Here is a 7,408-nt window from a genome sequence, read left to right as displayed (position 1 = left end):
AAGAATATTTTGGGTGAACTGAAATTTCAAATTTCTAAGCTGAAATCTGAAATTTTGCATTTCTTTCAATTTTCATGCCGCCATTATGGTTTTTGAGAAGATTTCTAGATTTTCAAATTAACATTTTCTCTGAGTATATTTGGTATATTTTCACTACTGAAATTTTCAGATCTGTAGCTTTATCATTAAAAAAGTTATTTAAGTTCAAACATTATTTTGCATTTTCCCCCCAAATTTGGCCAAAAATAGCCAATTTTGACTTCCGTTCAACTTTTACTATTTTTTCTCAAAAGAATTTAACCTTAGAATTGCTTTCAAGGGGGAGGGGTTTGTAGGGGTTCGAAATAACGTTTTCCCGTCAAAATTTTTGCTGAATCCCAGAATCCTGAAAATTGAAAAAAATCACACCGTCACACCGGCTTGTACAGGGAAAAAATGTACCTAAAGACCGTCACCGTCTGATTTTAAAATACCGTTTTCCCGTCTCTTTTTTCGTCAAATCCCGTAATACCGTACTAAAAAAGGACCAATCCCGTCACACCGTAAAAGTACAAACCCCTCCTTCAAGGTGATTAGAGATGTTTTTAACCTATTTCAGGGCTCAAGAAGACCAAAAATTTCATCAACCATCACAAGGATCAGCACCCCTAGGCCCAAGGGGGGATCAACCAATTTTGGACTTATGGTCTTAAAAATTGTGCAAAATGGCTTACAATAGGTATATACATTTTCATAAAAAAATACTACATCTTGACTTCACCCAAAAAATGGCTGTTTTAGTTTAGACACAGAAAAAGTAACTCTGGAGAATGTCCTGACGGAATATCCGATATGTATCAACAAGGGTCGTCCTTTTTCAAAAAACCAGACCCCCGCGCTCGATAGGATCGATCATCGGAACGGCTCGATGACGGATCGATATGTGATCGATGGATTACTTATCGATCCGGATATGAGATCGATAGAGGATCGATACTCAAGATTTTTTTAAGCTTATGATTAGTTAATGATCTATCATCGATCTATCATCGATCTATCATCGATCTTTTATCGATCTTATCGACCCTATCGACGCTTTCTAAAAATCGAGCTCTAATATTAATCGATCTTTCTCGCTATCGATTACCTATCGACACCTATCGATTACCTATCGACACCTATCGATTACCTATCGACACCTATCGATTACCTATCGACACCTCTACCTATCGATCCAATCAAAATATCGACCGTTTTTTTATATTGATTAATCGATGCATATCGATCTAATGGCGTCAAACCGGATTTACTTATCGGTACTTAAAATAAAAATTAAACAAGACGACTTGAAGTTGAAAATTTCGCCTAAAGTTTAAACTGCATGGGAAAAAACAAGAAGTAGAGATGAAAGCTAATCTGAAGTCTACTTTACATCGAGCCTCAAAATCGCTGAAAAGATAAGATCAATTTACAAACAATGGTTGTTTAATTCTTAAGAACTAATAACTGAAGGGCATATCACCATCTATAAAGAGTTATTAATTTGATTCTTATAGAAAAAAACCTTATCAGCGAAAACTTCGTCGGGGAAAAGTAACGAAATCTTGGCCAAGTGACAAATATTTTTCCCCGACGAAAATTTGCCCCGGCCTTAATGCGTTTTCAACTACCAGCAAGTGACGAATATTTTTCCCCGGCAAAGCTTTCTCCGATAATGTAAATATGTTCATATTGCGCGCCATCCCTTGATTACTTTGTAAGAAATAATTACCGAAGGCTATATCACTTTCTATCGAGAGTTATTGATTTGATTCTTATAAAGTGTATGCTTATAAGAAAATAAAGAAAAAATCCAAACTGTGAAGCTAACTGAAGCTAAAGACACAAAGATATATGACGTAATCCAAAGAAAACCCGCGAAAATCGTCCCATCGTCCGTGGTTATACGAACGTGTAAAATGTAAATTAAGCTTAGTAAGTTCGTCCACCGTATCTAGTACTTTCGTTTTCTAAATTTTCGTCCGAGGACACCGCCTCTGAATGCCTATCATAATACTTTCGCTAAGGCGAAATTAATAAGCTTATTCGAGGATTTACGGGTTCGATATTTGATAGATGCATAATCGATTTATAATCGATGCATAATCGATTTATAATCGATGACGAATCGATTAACGATCGATGACGAATCGATTAACGATCGATGACGAATCGATTAACGATCGATGACGAATCGATTAACGATCGATGACGAATCGATATACTCGATTTTGAAATACTAGCTCGATAATGGATCAACGAAGGATCGATACTCAAGAATTTTTAATGGCTGGATCTTCCATCGATCTCCTATCCGGAGTGATAAGTAATCCATCGATCACATATCGATCCGTCATCGAGCCGTTCCGATGATCGATCCTATCGAGCGCGGGGGTCTGGAAAAAAGTAAACAAAAAGAAAATCCTATGCCCTAGTTGGTTCTTCCTTTCAAACAAAAATATAATTTTGGGGAACCAAAGTTCTTTGAAAGCCATGTAATCATATGTACACATCACAACTTGCCCTGATTCTAGTAGTGGACAACCTTCAGCTTTGACCTTGCCTTGGAAATCCACCCAAAGATTACGATTAGCTAACACAATAAAGTCCTTTGAGAATGAGGGCTCATTCAAAGCCTTGGATTAAGCATGTTTCAAATAGAATAGCACAGATATCAATACAAATACTTTTCTACCAACCTTACCTTTCTTCTTGAAGTATCAGTGCGAGTTTTACTTTTGATGGCTTTGTATTCACTAAGCTTGAAACCCTTTTGTGTGTGGGTCAAAGGAGTAGGATTTTTTGGCTGTATTGGTGCAGAGCACTTTGAGCAAAATGCGTCATCTTTTCCCAAAACAGCAGCACATTTTCCACAAAAAACATCATCCATTTTTGAAACACAAGTTTGGTTGGTTGGTTGTTGGTTGTGGCCTGGCCTTGGTGGGTTGTGGGTGATTGGAATGATAGCTTCGTGTAAATCGCGCACCAAAAGACGGTTTCATGCAAAGCATACACCAAATCGGAAAAAAAATATTTCTCTTTTTTTAAAAACTTTTCTCTTTAAAAAAAAAAGCTCCCCGAAAACATTTTTTTTTCTCTGAAATTAAATATTTTTCTCTAAAAAAACTAAAAACTTTTGTTTTCCTAAAAAACTTTTTTTTCTCTAAAATTAATTATTTTTCTCGAAAATTAAATATTTTTCTCTAATATTAAATATTTTTCTCTAAAATTAAATATTTTTCTCTAAAATTAAATATTTTTCTGTGAAAAAAATTTTTTTCTCTAAAATTAATTATTTTTCTCGAAAATTAAATATTTTTCTCTAATATTAATTATTTTTCTCTAAAATTAAGTATTTTTCTCTAAAATTAAATATTTTTCTCTGAAAAAACTTTTTTTTCTCTAAAATTAAATATATTTCTCTAAAAATTTTTTTTTTATTATGATGGCCTTCCTCGGCTTCCATACTATTGGGACCTTGGGATACTGATATATTTTATCCCTACTGATAGAAAAAGTCCCACCGGGGCACTGAGACAGGGGTGTCATAATACGACAAAGTTTTAAACTGAAGACTTTCTTTGTCTAACACTTTTTTATTATAAAATGTTCAGAAAATATAAAGGATATATAGTACACGGAGTGATGCAAAAATTATATCTTACAGATAGCTGTCGTCTAGATCATCATTGTCGTCAAGCTCAATTACTTCCTTTGGGTTCGAGTCAGTATTTGAAGTATTTGATATCTTTGGCTTCTTTGCTGTCTTTGGCTTCTTTGACTTTGGTTTCGCAAAGAAATCTGAACGTTTTCGAACGGAAACAGTAGCTTTTGGTTTCGTCTTGATACAAGCGTCATAATGATCTACACAATTAGAAGCAAAAATAAATGTTGATATAGAACTATATTGAAATCAAAAGATTTCCAACTTTTAATTTCTTTCAGAACTTTCTACTGGGTCGTCCGAGCCTCTTTCAAAAAAAGATCCTATCCGTATAAAATCACCGTGACTGTTGTAAAAAGTTCCAATAACTGAAAATCCTTTTTTCCTACTAAATTTTCATTTTCAATTTTTTTTTTTGGGGGGGGGGGGGGGGGTTTACCTAGAAATTTAGGCTTTGTGGTCTTTTGACTATGTTTTAACTGCTGAGTTGAGTAAGGGCAGTAAGCAATCCAAGGGGAAGGTTCGAATAACCGGGAATCTAATGAAGAAAAATAATTAAAGGTTACTTACGTCTTTCAAAGTAGTTGACTCTTCCCATAGCGTTTGCATCTGCTCGCAACATTAGAGCTTTGCTACAAATACCACACTTAATTTTCCAAGGCCAAAGTATGTTCTTCTTGTTTTTCGTGGTTGATTTCGCATCACCTTTAAATACGGTCGAACCACTTCTCTTGACCAGCTCTACAGTAGAATCGATAAAAAAATTAACGATTGGAAACATGAAGCCCAAATTGGGGTTAGAGTGTTAAGCTGGACTTTCAGTAGAATTATCTATAAAAAAGTAAGATTCCTAGAATCACGTCGATAATTGAATAACTAAGTAAAGGTTGAATATGATTGATACTGACCATCACTTAGCTCTTTTAATTCTTTTTCATCGATATCAACTTCATTTGTTGGTGGACTTGAGGAAGATGGCGTCTCGTTATCAATTACAATTTGTATAACTGGTGTTTTTTTGGGAGAATGAAACCTTCTTCTCGTACACAAGAACTGATAGAAGAAAAATAATACGATTTTTGATAATTTTTTGTTCTCTCGGAGATATTGAATCATATATGATAGGCTCATCCGAAATATTGTTACTGGAACTTCAATGCATTGTCCAGAATAGAGTCTAGGTAATGTTCTAGTTGGTGAGTTGGGGAGTTGGGGAGTTGCTAGTTTCGAGTTGGGATGTTCGTAAAACTTTACGGCAACCGAAAATTTTCTAATTTAAACTAATGTAGCCCAAAAGTACAATTTTCACATTAGCCAGTACCAAACATATTATTGACTTTAAGATCATGAAAATGGTAAGGTGCTGGCTAGCAAAGCCAAAATACTTAGTACTGTTATGTCATTGTCATAACGCTGACAACATGACACGTTCTTGTAAAAATATTGACAAAATCTTTAAATACAATGATTGTCAAAGAAATTCCCCAAAAAATATTGATCATACTGCAAGTGATGCTTATTGTATAAAAGGATATAAGTTGACAGTCATCTTAGCCTCAAAAAATTCGTAGAGATAGCTTATAGAGCTAGAAAAATAATGACACTTTCTTTTGTCATTTTATCATTGGAATTGAATATAAAATACAATGCTTCTAAAGTCACTTTAATCAAGAATTATATTTATACTCAATGTGATGCAGGAAATATAAATGGATCTGAATGGATATGAATTGACAGTAGAAAATAGCTTTCCATGCTCTCAGGGCACGTGTTTAAGGCAAATAAGCATATTACAGGTGGTATATGTATTATACGTATTATATGTGTTATATATTACTCTCGTATTACATTTACTTTCAAAATCGTACTTTTAATGTATGTTATTCTTTTTCGGTAGCCGGTAATTTTTTAACTCCCCAACTCGAAACTAGCAACTCCCCAACTCGAAACTAGCAACTCCCCAATTCGAAACTAGCAACTCCCTAACTCGCGACTAGAATAGTTTCCAAGCTCTCCAGAATATAATGTGCAATGAAAACATTGAAATATAATACAAGTTATATCCGTAATCGAAGTTTTTAAAGGGATACCCAGATAAAAAATAAAACTTGGTTCAAAGATTCCTTCCGAATTGCTGATTGAGATACCAAATATTTTGAGAACCAGCATTCCGCACATACACCCATTTTTGCCTGAGTACCCCTCCCCAGGTGGCAGCACTACTCGATGTGGGTCTGATTGCAACTTCCATCAAAAATAAGTAATGCCAACATTGAGTAGTGCCATCATTAGGGTACCAAATTTCTAAAAACTTCGATCAAAGATTTTGGTTGGCCGAGGTTGAAAAACTTTCTCCAGGGTTTATAAAGTTTATTAGATTATATTTTACCTTGAAGAAAATCCGTCATATTTATAATTGATGGCAGTTCTAGTTTGAGTTGGTCACTAGTATTGATCGCAAACATACATGATGCACTAGAATCTCTCCTGGCGAGACGAATATCGAATGGCTTTTCCAATCCCGCATTGGTTGCAGCTTTTTCAACTCCACCATGTGTGCTATAAAAAAAACAAAGTCTTTAAATACCGTACTTTTTCTATCAAGCGCCGCCTTCTGATAAGCGCCGCCGCAGCTAAAAATAAAATTTCGATAAGCAACGTAGATAATAGGGTCTTTGAAATTTCCAAAGATAAAGGGTCTGGGTACAAACAATTGCAAAAACAAAGAGTTTGTTTACGTACGGTTCGAGAAACGTTGTAGAACGAAAACGAGAAAAAATCCGGAATTCCGACATTACCTATATTACGGTTATGGGAAAGGGGTATAGTTCTATCAGGGGGGATGGCTCATACTCATGGGTCATTCCAGCCCCGAAGGGGGGGGGGTACCTAGGCAAGTGAAAGGTACGGGTATGTGCCACCCTTAAGGGTACCTTTTTTGGACCTTCGAAATCCCGCTAAGGGTCATAAAATCACAAAATCTAATTTCAGTCATCCTAAGGGTTGTAAAAACAACGGAACCTAATCTCTCGACCCTGAAAAGCCTAAAATTCAAGCAAAATAGTCCCAAAAAGGGTCACAAAATTCACGAAAAATCGGTTTTTCCTCGATTTCAGTCCCTCTATAAGGGTCGGTTTTAGTCAGCTCGTCAGCTCGCAGCCCTAGTACCCCGTCCCGGGTTTCACCGTTCCAGCCAATGAAGTAGAAGCCGAAGGCTAGAAGTCAATCTCTTTGGTAGGATTTGAAGCCAACAAATCCTACCAAAGTTGCGCGGCCTAGCGCGACCCGCCTGGTTTTTCAACAAATGCCGGATTGAAAGTAAAATTTACCGCCAAAATTTCGAAAAAGTATCACTCAAAAACAAAGAAATCGCTAGATTCAATCCGTCCTCAAAAATGCGGCGCATTTTTTAAGGCTTCACTTTTTCTTGCCTAAGAAAGGTTAAAGATTCTGCTATAGCCCTTCGGGATTTAAACTCAATGGTTCCAGACATGTTAGTCTTCAACAAAATAAGACTTCCTTCGTCGGCTTCCGACCCCTTCTAGCCCCCTACGGTTATCGCTGGGAAGCAAGGAGAGAGATACGAAACAAAGGGTTGACCTCAAATATCAAATGTCTAAAATATCATGATTTCGAGACAAAACATCTCATACATCACCTTGCAGTTACATAAATACATCACATACAAGACAAAAATCAGCAATAAAACAGATACGAGATAAAAAA

The sequence above is a fragment of the Clytia hemisphaerica genome, unplaced genomic scaffold, assembly GCF_902728285.1.
Source record: "Clytia hemisphaerica strain Z4C2 unplaced genomic scaffold, Clytia hemisphaerica genome assembly, whole genome shotgun sequence".
In the NCBI taxonomy this organism is placed as follows: Eukaryota; Metazoa; Cnidaria; class Hydrozoa; order Leptothecata; family Clytiidae; genus Clytia; species Clytia hemisphaerica.
This window is presented reverse-complemented; position numbering follows the sequence as displayed.